This window comes from Megascapheus bottae, chromosome 14 (genome assembly GCF_031878675.1).
Source record: "Megascapheus bottae isolate mThoBot1 chromosome 14, mThoBot2.hap1, whole genome shotgun sequence".
Classification (NCBI taxonomy): domain Eukaryota; kingdom Metazoa; phylum Chordata; class Mammalia; order Rodentia; family Geomyidae; genus Megascapheus; species Megascapheus bottae.
The window spans coordinates 26,635,165-26,648,246 of NC_143522.1; the positions used below are offsets into that span (position 1 = coordinate 26,635,165).

The 13,082-nt window shown below is 52.7% G+C and overlaps 1 long non-coding RNA gene across 1 annotated transcript; it reads left to right on the forward strand.

The window, feature by feature from the left end:
- The first annotated feature begins 748 nt into the window (after window positions 1–748).
- On the forward strand, window positions 749–5,531 carry LOC150054880 (uncharacterized). The gene is made up of 3 exons (XR_016537668.1): window positions 749–859; window positions 4,826–4,902; window positions 5,314–5,531. It is a non-coding gene; the product is annotated as an uncharacterized LOC150054880 (long non-coding RNA).
- Window positions 5,532–13,082: the final 7,551 nt, after the last annotated feature.

A 13,082-nucleotide genomic window follows, 5' to 3' on the forward strand; every position in this document is an offset into this window, starting at 1 on the left:
ATATTTCCACCCACACCCGCCTTGGGGCTCAGCCTCTATCCCAAGTGGGTTTTCCCAAAAATTTCTTTCCAGAAATGTCATGCTGTCATAGAAAAGAATTTGAGGCGCCCACTTCCTTCCTCGAGGTAGTCCATGTAGTACGGTGGTTAGGGATACAATCTTGGGGTTTGCACCTCTCTCATCTAAACAATGAACCAGTGATGGTGTCCAGATGTGTCTGTGCGATTGTGCACATGTGATGTGTGTGTGTGTGTCTGTGTGTACACACGTGTATGCATGATTCACTATACCCCACAACCATTCACTGAAAGTCAGGGTCACCCCAACCTGCTCCAGACATTCAGACTCAACCCAAGAGGGGACCACAGCTGCTGACCTTGGTGTATTTATGCTCCCTCGAGGCCAAGATACATAAACAATAAATGGGAGCCCTTGCTGGCCTGCAGAGCATCTGCCCCTGCTGACCTGGAGCCGGGGAGAGCCACAGAGCTCAGGGCCCAGCTGTGCAGGAGCCTCTTCTGAGGGCTGGGAGATGGAGGGGTCTGCAGGGTAGGGAGGAGGGCACTGTGCCAGCTGCTGAGTCACCTGGCTCCTGGAAAGAGGCCTGTGGCCCACATCATGAGATCCAGTCAGCCCCACTCCAAGGTCTCCTCCTCGGGTGCCACCTAGAGCCGTGTGAGAGTGGTTAAATAAGGGAGCAAAGGATAAATACACTGGTTCCTAGGAAGCGCTGCTGCCACAGATGAAAGAAAGGTGGTCGCCAGCAGGAGCGCCACTGTCCTATGCCCTGTGGAGTAACACTGGCACTTTGGTGATGTGTGGAAGTAATTGACGTCACCCCTTCACCTGATTCTAGAAGGTAATGGAGAGTGCTTTCTCATTGTAAGAATCAGTGAAAATATTAAGCATGTGGAGGCCAAGGAGGAACCCAATGAGTGGGTTGTCTTCTGAGCTGGTGTGCGTGCGCATGTGCGTGCGTGTGTATGTGTGTGTGTGTAAACAATGTCTGCAGGATGCGGTGTTATAACCCTGAGGTGCTCAGTTCCACACTGCTGTGAGCACTTCTCTGCAGGTTGACACTGGAGCTCACTTCTCAGCCCCCCTCTTCTTGGCCCTGCAATTTTGGATCATTTGTGTCCTGAGCCACTATCCCTCACCTCCATGGTGCTTCTGGAGTGCAGGCTGCGGGTCACCAGTATTGCCTGTTCAATCCTCCTGCAGCCACGTTGTTAAACTTTTTTTTTTTTTTTGCCAGTCCTGGGGCTTGAACTCAGGGCCTGAGCACGGTCCTTGGGCTTTCTTAAGGCTAGAGCTACCACTTGAGCCACAGCACCATTTCTGGCTTTTTCCTATATACATGAACCCGTGTTTTCATGCATGCTAAGCAAGCAGTCCACCACTAGGCTCTATTTTGCAGCCTTCTCTGCAGCTCAAGGAGGAGATCAGATGAATATATTTTTCTACTTGGGTCCCTGGATCATGAAATCTTCCAGAACGGGTCATCCTTCTCCTTCCTACCCCCAGCCCCTCCATGATGACTGGACGAGCCAAGGCAGTCATGGAACAGAGCCCAGGTCACATCCTGGTAAAAGACACACATGGCCTGTGAGATGTACAAGAGATAAAGCTTTGCCATTGTACTTGTTTCTGCCATCTAGGCTAATCTGACAGCCACTAGTGTGCTGCACCTTTTAAATAAGACATGTGAAATCAATTGCCCATTAAAAGCACTTCAGTAAGAGCCTTTAAAAATTAAAGTGCAATACAGGAATGAACAAATCATTTGCTAACTGGATAATTCACAGTTTGTGGGATTTCTCAGAGGAGGGGATTCACTGCGGGCCATGTGAGTAGAAAGAGGAGGTAGTGAGTGGAATCTTCCAGAATGTGGTGGTGGAGCGGAACCGGAAGACGATGACTCATTTGAGGGTAGTGGGGGGAGGTGCACGTGTGATTACTAGAAGCAGGCAATGCTCCCGTGGGGAGGGGCGGCCCACTCAGCTCCTGCCGCCAGTAGCTCCCCTGCATCACTCAGGAACTGTGTTCTGTAGTCTACCTGCCTGTGCTCTGCCCAGATGTTTAACCTAGAACTCAGGGCCCTGACATCCTGACTTCTTCAGTTTACGCACTCTTTAACAGGTCCTGGAATTCCAGGCAGAACACATCTCCAAACAGAATGTCCACTTCCAAGCCACTGCCTGCACACTGCTCACCTTCAGCTCTCGATGCACCCCTGTGTCCTCTGCCTGCCTCCATATCCCCCCACTATCACAGGGTCCCGCTCTGGAAGTGCAGCTCTGACTACAAAGCACATGGTATAAATTGTCAACTTGGTGGGTCCTTGGTACCCAGATATGGGGAGGGGTGTCAAGGATTATTCTGGATGTGGAAGGGTTGATTCTGAAATCCACGGGCATGGAGAAAAGGAGACTGCTGCACTCCACCATGTGAGTGTGCTCAGGCAATCACTTGATGGTCCTAATAGAATAAACATGATTGGCCTCTCCAAAGCAAGGGAGAGATCTGTAGCAGAAGCCCTAGGACTTGAACATTAACATCTGCTCCCTCCTGGGTCTTCAGATGAAGGCTCATCCTGCTGACCCTGGACTTGAGGTCACCCTCGTCCTGCGAGTTGACTTCTTACAAGAATCCTCCCACATATACGTATGCAACACACACACACACACACACACACACACACACACACACACACACACACCCTCTGATGTCTTCCCATGATCCAGGACAAAATCCAAACCTCTTTCAATGGCTTGGGGGACCTCTCTCACTTTTTTATACCTTCAGACTCAGCCGTCAATGCCCCCCCAATCCCCTTGCCAACCACCACCACTCTCTGCAAGCCTGGGGCATCTTTGAGCAGACAATTCTCACTGCCTGGGAAACTGTTGGGCCCCTGATCAAACTTGCTCTGTTAGAACAGACTAAATGTCACTTGGACAGGACTCAGTTTCCCCCACTGTCCTCCCACCTTGACACTCCCAAACCTTCACTGAACCTCTTTTAGAAGCAGATGAACCATCATTTGTGATTTTGCACACTTAAGAGTCTATCCCTGTGTGTGCTTGTAATCATAGCAACTTGGGAGGCAGATGCAGGAGACTGGAAGTGTAGCTGAAGTGGTAGTGTGCTTACTAGTGTGTGTGAAACTCTGAGTTCAATCCCCAGTACTACACGAACTTACACACAGACACACATGTGTGTATGTATGCGTATGGAGATAGATTATCTATCTATCTATCTATCTATCTATCTATCTATCTATCTATCTCTTTCCCATCTTTCCACCTCCCAAACATCCCATCAAGGAACCAGTGGAGCCTGCTTTTCCCTGGGTTACAGAGCCCAGGGATGTGGGCTGGTGTCAGGCCTGCATGGAAGACTGAGGCACCAGACACCCTTATGGTTCAAATGGGCATCCGTAGGCCAGGTGTGACACTGGTGGGTCTTGGACCTTTTGGTTACTGTCATGTGACCACATGATTCCATGACAGATGCTCGCCTCTTGACATTTCTCCACCATTGCACAACGCTCCATCACAGAGTGATTAACACAATGTTGTGGCACAGCCCCACCCTTGACATTTCACCCACATCCCACTCTCCAGCTGCTGCCTCTCCAGCTTCCCCCTTGTCACCCCGCGGCCTCTGGGGCCAGCCTGGTTGCCCTTGCAGTGTCCCATTTCCCATCCAAGGCATCCTCGGTAGCTAAATTCAGTGCCAGTTCAGCATGAGCCCGGTGGCTAATTCACTGTGTAGTCAAAGATTTTCCTTCTCTCCTCTGGCGTTGGGCCCCCTCTGGAAGGGAGAGCCTGGATCAGAGGCTTGTCGGGCATCCACAGCCCTGGCTGCGTGCTCATCTGTGTGTGCCATCATCTATTTCTTCCTGCATCGTGGCCTGGCTGCCTCTGCTTGCTGCCAGGACTTCCTTTCCCTGGGAGCCAAATACTCTATTCACAATTCCACCCATGTAACCCTTTAGCCACCAGACTGCTGCACTGGCTTCCCAGTTTGGGGGACAGCTGCTCACAGGTACATATACAGGACAGGGTTGTTGTCCCTGCAGACGGAGAGGCACATGTACACACACACACACACACACACACACACAGTCATATGCACATATACACTTCACACTGCACACACAATAATACACACTGTGTGTCTTCTGTTGAAGTTTGGTTTGGGGTTATAAGCAACAGAAACCAGTTCTAAGGAAAAGGAGGGAGATGAGCAGGGGTGAGAAAGGGGGAGGATGAGAAGATGAAGCAGTGGTCATAAACAGAGACTGAAACCAAGGGAGAGACACAAAGGTAAGAGAAGAGAGCAAGAGAGCAAGAAAGAAAGAAAGAAAGAAAGAAAGAAAGAAAGAAAGAAAGAAAGAAAGAAAGAAAGAAAGGAAAGAGGGAGGGAGGAAAGGAGGAAGGGAGGGAGGGAGAGAGAGAGAAATAGCCACACAGACACAATAGAGAGAATGAAGCACACAGACAACTAAAGTGGAAGATGGACAAGGCTGGTGGTCAGATCACGTGTCAGAGCCTCTGCTTTCATCTGCTCCCTAGCGTCTGAGTTCCATAAATGAGACAAAAACCATCTGGGCTTGCAATGACCACAGTGTTTCTCCAGCTTGGAGGCCATGTGGGGAGCACTGCGTCTGAGCCAGAGGACAGGCAATTACCTTGCCTTGGCCTGTTTCTGTAGAAAAGCTCAGCTTAGAGACAGGGACATGCCTCTTCGCCCCGTCCTCCTTCCTCCAGGACCTCCAGCACTTGAATTTGACCAAAGCCTCTCTATCTTGTCTCCACAGCCCAATGACAGGCCTGAGAAAAAAGGAGAAACTGAGACTCAGCCCCAGAGAGGACAGACTGCAGATTCCCCTCCCAGGTCCATTCCCAGTGAGATGCCAGTTCCAACATGCCACCCTGACACGCACCAGCAGAGAAGGTGCCATCAGGTTGTGTCCCTGGTGGATAGCACCTCCGTGCTGTGCATGGGCCTGGTGCCACCCCTGGCTGGACTGCGTTAAGGCCTTTGACCAGACTTTCTAAGCTTTGGGAGAACTCAGGTGCCCTATTACCCTTCTCTATCTCTGTACCTTCACACCTACTCCAGATGCTAGAGGCCAGCAACATCCCCGGGCTTGTGGCCCCTTCATACATTGTCAAACAGGACCTACTGGAATTGGGGGAGGTGGGGCCAGACACAGGAAGCAAATCACTGGGGGCGGGTCCTTGAGGACTGTATCCTGTCCCCCCTCTTCCTGTTACACCCTGCCCTGTTTCCTGTCCACTACAGGGTGGAAGCTGCTGTGCTGTCGTCCCGTGATGGGCTGAAACTTCAGAACCAAGAGCCACAATGATTCTTTTCCTCCCTTCGGTCTTTTGGTTCTGATACTTTGCCTCAGCAATGCCAAAATCTAACAACACCTCTTCCTCCCTAACTCTGAGTGACAGCTGCTCCTAAGTCCCGCCTTTCTATGCAAATGCTGACCATCTCTTCCCAGGACTTGGGATGGTCCCAGAGCCAGTGTGCCCCACCAAGACCTGACACACCCCCATCCCCACACTGTAGGCTTTACAGCCCCTGGCTCAGCAATCCAGCCTCAGTCTCCTGGATTCGGGGTACTCCCTGCCTTGGGGCACTGCTCCTCACACACATTACTTGGCCTTGTCACCTGACCAACACCTCACAGTACCCTCTGTCCAGAGCCTGATCGGGGAGCAGTGTGTAGAAGGAAGATCGCTGGGAGAGGGGATGAGCTCTAAGACCCTAGACCTGCCGACTCCTGCCGAGCAGGGAATGCTGCTGGGCCAGGACTCACAGACATCAAAACTTCCCAGCTGGCTCCATGGTTTCCCTGATTGTGCACCATCTGAGCTGTGGGTCCCAGCCCAGGTAGCAGCCCCCAGAACGGGGTTTCCCCATGTCTCAGAGCTGTGTGTGAGCTCACACGGCCAGCGACCAGAGAACAAAAGGCCTTGAACCATTCCGACATTGTCCTCTAGAGAATTAAATTCAACGAGAAGTTAATGAAATGAGCAGAGTATTAGGGAAATGTGGTGAGACCGCAGCGTGACCTCAGTGGAGGGGTGGGGGAGGGAGCAGGGCCCCCGCTGTGACCGCATCTGGCCTTGGCTTAGATTCACAGCTCTGCGGCCCTGACACCGAGGGCTGCTTTCTCCCTCATGGAATGGAAAGCCATTCTGGAATTGCCCCACTGCCCACTGTCAAGGGACATTTAACTGGGGCCCAGAGTAATAGTTACGGAGAGAAGTGAGCGGGCACTGTACGTGTGTCAGCTGGTCACCCTGACACAGGCATTGGCTTGGTCCTCTTGGTCACCTGGGTATTCAGAGGAAGAAGCTATGAACTTGCTGGATTCTCACAGCAAAGGCAGGGCCTTGGGGTCTTTTATTTTCAGGTCACCAACACAGGAACTTAATCACAGTACAATAGCAAGTAGCATAATCACATTACACTCCTCGTACCCTTGTAATAACATAAAAATGAGTGGCTGATAGCATCGCATTTTACATAATCACATTGGGAGGCAGGGACGGAGGACGCAAGTGAAATAAGTTTCGCTCCCACCAAAGTGGGTTGGGCAGTCTCTTCTTGCCCATGGCCCCTGGGCTGTGCTACGGTTCCCTAGAGGATGGTGTGAGGATGGCTCAAGGCCGTTTGCTCTCTCTGCTGTTGGTAGTTGTGCAAGCTCACACGTAGATCTGAGTCAGTTGGGAGGCTGAGTCCGGGGCGAGCAACCTGAGGCTGGACAGAAATCCCACCCAGGGCAGTCCAGGACTGTCCCTGGACAGACAGACACAGAGCTAGAACACAGAGCAGAAAAACGCATTCCAGTGAGGGGACACCTGATGGTGGCAGCTGAGATGCTCCGTGGTGGCTGGAGAAGGATAGCATGGCCTGTGCAGAGAGCTGCACCCACAGACGTGGGGACAGTGCCACTCAAGATGCTAGAGGTTCCATTTTTCCTGGCCTGTCTTGCACTTGGGTTGCATGCAGGTGACAGGGGTCAACCTGGGAACTGCTCTGTGATGGCTTGGTGACACCAGCCCTAGACATAGGTCTCCAAACCAACCTTGTGGGACAGCCTGCTACAGTCCAGGCTGCAAGTGCTGAGCCAGGGCCCTGCACGGGGTTTCTGCTGAAGTCTCCCAGGTCTGTGCACGCCCAGAGCAGGGAGAGAACAGCCAGCATCTGCGGATTCATTCCCTTGATCATTACACACTTCCATTGGCCAAGCTCAGCCATGTGACACAACCTCTTTTGTTCCCATTGATGGCTCAAAATATCCCCCAGATATTCCCTGGAATTAAAAATAAAAAAAAGTGCCCCCTGGAGAAGGAGCAGGTCGCCTGCTCATTTTCTGAATCACCCTGGCCTGGGAAGGGAGCCTAGCCATGTGCCTGGAAGGGCAGCTGCCACCACCCACTCAGTCTGGGCTCCATGGGGGGCCCCAGCTATTTCTGGCAGTGGAGAACCCTTGACCTGTCTCCTGTCTCCAGCCCTTGGGGTTGTAAGCTGTTTTAGAAAGGCAGTGCCTACTACAGGGCAGATACAACCGGATGTCCTTGTCTGTGTCCCCTGAGGTCAGGCTGCTTCCTCCCTCTGTCCCCAGAACACCCCTCCCACATCCCCCAGGATGCTTTCAGGACCCACTATGAACCTTAGGGACCCCCTAGTGGAAGGAAGAAAGTCTAGCCACAAGGACAGGCTGAGTGGCCTAGGATTATCCCCTACCATATGCACCTGAGGGACCGTACCTCCCCCCACCCCCCGCCATTCCCATCCCTATCTTCTGCCTCTCCTGAACAGCCTCTCTTGGAGGCATGGCTCTATGGGTTGGGGTGTCAGAACTGACAGTCCTGCGAGGTGCGGGTGGCTCTCCCCTACACTCCTAGCCCTTTAAGAGGCTGTGATCTGAAGATTGTGACTTGAGGCCAGCCGTGGCCAACAAGTCCGTGAGACCTTTATCTCCACTTAGCCAACAAAAAGTCAGAAGTGGAGCTGTGGTTCAAGTGGTAGAACACCAACCATGAGCCAAACAAGAACACAGGACTCTAAATACAAGTCCCAGTACTGACACAAAAACAAACCAACTTGACAGTCCTACAGCCACTCACCCTGAGGGGCTGTGGGGAGGAGGACAGGAGAAGGAACGGAGGATCCTACCTTGACAACAGCCAAGGCAAAAATGAAGGTGGAGGATGGGAGGTATAACTCAAGTGGTAGTGCTCCTGCTTAGCAAATGCAAGGCTTTGAGTTCAGACTTCAGCAGTGCCAGAAGACCAACAACAACAGCAACAAAAACCCCCGGAACTGTGTGGGAGTATAAAGGAGACAAGACATGAACTGGAGAGGAGGAAGGAAAATGGTGTTTATGAGGTGAACCCTGAATGAGAGTGGTCGGATAGCCTCTGTGGAGATAAGAGCGCAGGTTGAGCACAGTGAGCCTCAGTTTCCCCCTTAGGAGCACAGTCAAGGGTTCCTGCCTGGGTGCTGACCATGGAGGGGACATCTGTGACCTGTAGGGCCTGGCTGGGACCCACTTGGAAGCTGGGTGGCTGGAGAGGAGAGAGCTGGGTACCCGGGGGTCAGCAACCTGTCCTGGAGGGCTGGGTTCAGAAAACAGGCCCGAAGGTTAACAGGACTGCTCAACAGTGAAGGGCACAGTGGGCTGGATGCCCCCGGCTGGTGATGTCACCAGCTCAGGAATGCAGCCCAGAATGTTGTGTGTTTCCAGTGCTTTTCTCCCAGGGAAGCCCGGGCCTGGGGCTGGGGCTAAATTGGATCTGGAAAAGGCAGACGGGCCCAGGAAGGTGCAGACTCAGTCTCCCTGGCACTCCCAGCTGCTAGCCAATCCCCAGTAAGGCTGGCCACTCTACCTCCGCCCCTCATTGGCTGGGATGTGGCTCTGCCTCAGCCTCTCATTGGCTGGGCAGCCACTATACCTCAGCCCCTCATCAGATGAGCAGCTGTGAGCAGGTTCCTCAACTTCTCTGGTTCACATGAAGTTGAGTCCTGCAGCCTTAGCCACAAAGCACCTGGACAGATAGTGAGGGACTGGCCCATGGGACAGTGGGAACTCAGTTTCCCTCCCCAGATCCTTTCAGAACCAGTGCGTTGTTTGCAGTGGGAAACACTGAGAGAAAGGTTGTGTGAGTGCACTGCCCATGGAAAAGAGGCTGGCGGGTCCTCAGAGAGTTGTGCACAATCCCCTGGAGTCCAGAGACTTCCACATCAGCAGTCATTGAGGTTTTATTTATCAGAGCAAAACAACATCCAAATGCTTAGCAGTTGATGGGTAGATCAACACAGCAGAATATTGTTCACTGAGAAAAGGGAGGGGGGTGCTGGCGTACACACTGCAATATGGATGAACCCCAAAGCCATCTTGCTGTGTGAGAGATCTCGGCCAGGCACAAGAGTGCACTGCTGGATGATTTTCTTTCCATGTGACATCTAGAACAAGCAGACAGAGAGACCACGGCAGTCAGGGGCTGGGGCACCACGGGGTAAGAGGCATTCTTCATGGGTGTGGCATCTCCTGTGTGGCTGACAAAATGTGGTGACACGAGGCAGAACTAATGGTTGTACAATATGGCCAATGCCAGTGAAGGCTGTGGGCCAGTGGGGAGAGATTTAGTGAGGGCCTGATGTTTCCACTTGGCTAAAATAGATTTATCAATGTTGTTGGGGAAAGGATAGAACAGTAGACAGACAGACAGACAGACAGACAAACAGACAGGCAGGCAGATGTGGCCAGATTGCCACCCTTACCACATCACCCCTGGGCAGCAGCACTATGGTGGGGAATGACACCTGAACAGGGGGATAACAGTTCTAGATCTTTCCAACCCCTCAGTTCCCATCCCTCAACATTTCATCTGATGATTTCTGCCTCCCCCGATCCAGGCACCGGAGACTCTGGGATAGCTCACTGCACTACTCACTGCACGAGCATCCCTGGGTGAGGACCTCCCAGCCAGGGAAGCCCCCAACTGGCGCCTGCACCAGGAAGTGAGTAACTGCCTCTCGCCACCTGCTGGTTACAGCTCAGGGCCAAGAACAGAGCTGGGAAGAACAGTCAGACTTATAGTCAGCCTGAGAGCAACTTCCCAACGAACCTGGGGAATGATCCATGCCTGTCTGCAGTTTCCCCCATCCTCCTGCCAGAACAGCAGGACAGACAGACAGACAGACAGACTCCTTTGATTCAGCTAAGAAGTCAGACTCGGGCTCAAATCTCAGCTTGACCCTTCGCAGACATTAGGATTTCTGCTAAGCCAAGTAGCCTCTCCCAGCCTCGGTTTCCTTTTCTGTAAGATGGGAGTGACGGCTCTCAGCCATCTCGCTGGTGTGAAAGTCTGGGGAATTGTGTGCTTAGACAGGGCTGGTCCAGGGGCAGCAAGGGAGGCCAGAGCTGGAGCCAGGCCCCGCCTGTACTGTTTGATGCCCTCACAGAGCTCTAGTGGGGGAGGCTGGAGGCGGGAGCAATAGGTGGAGCAGGCAGTGCCAGGCACTTCAGCTGAGAGGTGGTGTGGAGCCAGCCACTGTGATCTGTAGGGTTCGCAGATGGAACCCAGTGCTGGCCAGACAGGACCGCAGGCTCTGCAAGTCTGCTCTGAACCCAGATTGGTGCCTGCTTTCCATCTCTGCATGCACGTCCCCATGCCTGCACTGTGTGGGGTGTGTGTAGCTGGACAGCCCTTCGTGGGCAGCTGGATGGGGATCGTGGAGTTCTGGACAAAAGCACAGCCCACTCCTGGAGGCTGATGGGTAATTTGCCTTCCTGGAAGGTTTTGAGCCTCTGCCTCATACCCAGCCTCTGAAATGTTCCAGAGCACTGGAACTGAGGTGGACTTTCATAGAAAGCAGGTGAACGCACATGTCCACCACTCTGGTGAGGCGGGGTAGCCTGAGTGGCATCTTCATTCCATACTCACAGTATCTAGTGTGTGGGGGGGGGATGCTTTCATTATATGCACTAAGCACCTACTATGTGAGGGTGATGTCTTGGTCATTCCATGCACGAGCACCCACTGTGTTCAGGAAGCGTCTCCAATCTACACACAGAGAACCTACTATGTATATGTGGTAAGTAAGAGTAAGACAGGACTCCCTCACTGCCTTGTAGGTTTCTCAGCACATGGACGAGACCCCCCCCCAAACCCCCACCCTGGCTAGGACAGGAGCCCACAGGCTCATGGGCACAGACAGGACATGATCCCAGCACAATAGTAGCCCAGGGGCCTCCTGGGAGGAAGCAGGGGTCAGCACTCCAAGGCAAGACTCTAGGCTGGAGTTACATCATGTGCAAAGGTCCTGAGTCCAGCATGGTCTTGCTATATTGAAGGTGGAAGTGGCTCTGTGAGGCAAAAGCACAGAGAGCTGGGTGAGGTGGAAAGAAGGTGCTGGCCAGAGGGGAGAGGGGTGAGAGGTCAGGCAGGGCCCTGGCTGAGGAGGAGGCCATCAGGTTTCCATGGGAACAATGGACCCTCCCCTGGTCCTCTGAGAAGGCAGCTGAACAACTGTAACCAAGAGTGCTGGCAGGGCTGAGCCCCTCACAGACCCCAGGCAAGCAGAGTGAGGGTTGAGGGGCAGCATCCGTGCTCTGTGGGGGAGGGAGGTGGTTGCCTGAGTTTCCCACACTTGTTCCCTGGGGCCTGGCCAGTTCCGATATTTCCTGAGTTCCAGGTCACAGGGCTGTCCATAGTTGCTCAGTACCAGGCCCTGAAGTGTTTGGGGCAGGTACATGGGGCCCAAAGTACGGGAGGGGGATGAGGGAGGTGGCTGGAATGTGGATTTATTCAGCCATTCCAGAACTGACCGGCTCTCAGCTAGCACTTGCCAACTAGGTCAGGGCAGCAGGTTCTATTATTGTTTTTGCAACTGTATTCTAGAGATGGCTGGGTGGCCATGTAGAGAGACAGATGGGTGTCTCAGCCGATGGTATTTATGAAGCGTCCGCAGAGAGCTTGCCTTTCCGGGGTGTGCCCCTCTCCTCTGCAGAGCTGCACAATGTCCAAGGCAGAGAAGGGTTCAACACTGTTCTTGCAGATCTCAAGCAGGGAAAGCTGCTGTGATTTTACAACGGCCGTGACCTGCTGCACACAGGCAAGCTGTGCACAGTCTGTCCTTGCCTTTGAGAGCTCAAGGACTCTGGAGAGCCTGGCCACATGCCTCCACCCTACCTGGATAGCTTAGAGACCCCAGAACAGTGGGGCCCCCTGTGGTAGAACAGGCCAGAGGGCCGAGGAGATGACAGGGACCACCAGATCTCCCTGACTGGAAGGCTCCATCTCAACAGCCTGCCTGGGACTCAGTTTCCCTGTCCCTGTTGTCCTGTTGTGATGGGACAGAGGCTCTGTAGACTTGACTCAGAGAAGTTCAGGGCAAGTGGGGAGGCAGGGAGGCCTCTGGCCTCAGTTCCCAGCTCCTCCCAGCCACTCTTACCAGACCTCTTTCTAAAAAAGAGTTTTAAAACTTAAAGTACAACAAAAAGAACCAGACCCATGCCTATAATCCTAGCTACTTAGGAGACAGGGATTGAGTTCAAAGCCAGCCTGGGTAAAACAAGTTCACAAGACCCCCAGCTCAACAGAAAATGCTCAGTGTAGTTGATCCCAGCAATGATCCCAGCTGCTTGCAAGAAATAAATGGTCCAGGCTGGCCCAGACAAAAATGTAAGATCTTAAGTCAAAAATAAGCCGATGCAAAAAGAGCTGGAGGCATGGTCAAGCCATAGAGCACAAGCTTAGCAAACATGGAGACCCGAGTTCAAACCCTAGTTCTGTCAGCAGGGGAAAAACTGGGTGAAAATAAGGGAAAAGGCAACTCTTCAAAAAGAAATGTACTCATTACCTGACTTACATAGCTATAACCTTTCTGTATATCCCCTTGACACTAAAAACTTAAAAGAAAAAGAAAACAGTGCTGCTAAAGAAGGAGGAAGAGGAGGAGGAGGAGGAGGAGGAGGAGGAGGAGGAGTCATCTAGCTTTACTGAAATTTCCAGCTCCTTCCCTGGAGAGGACTCTGGGGAAAG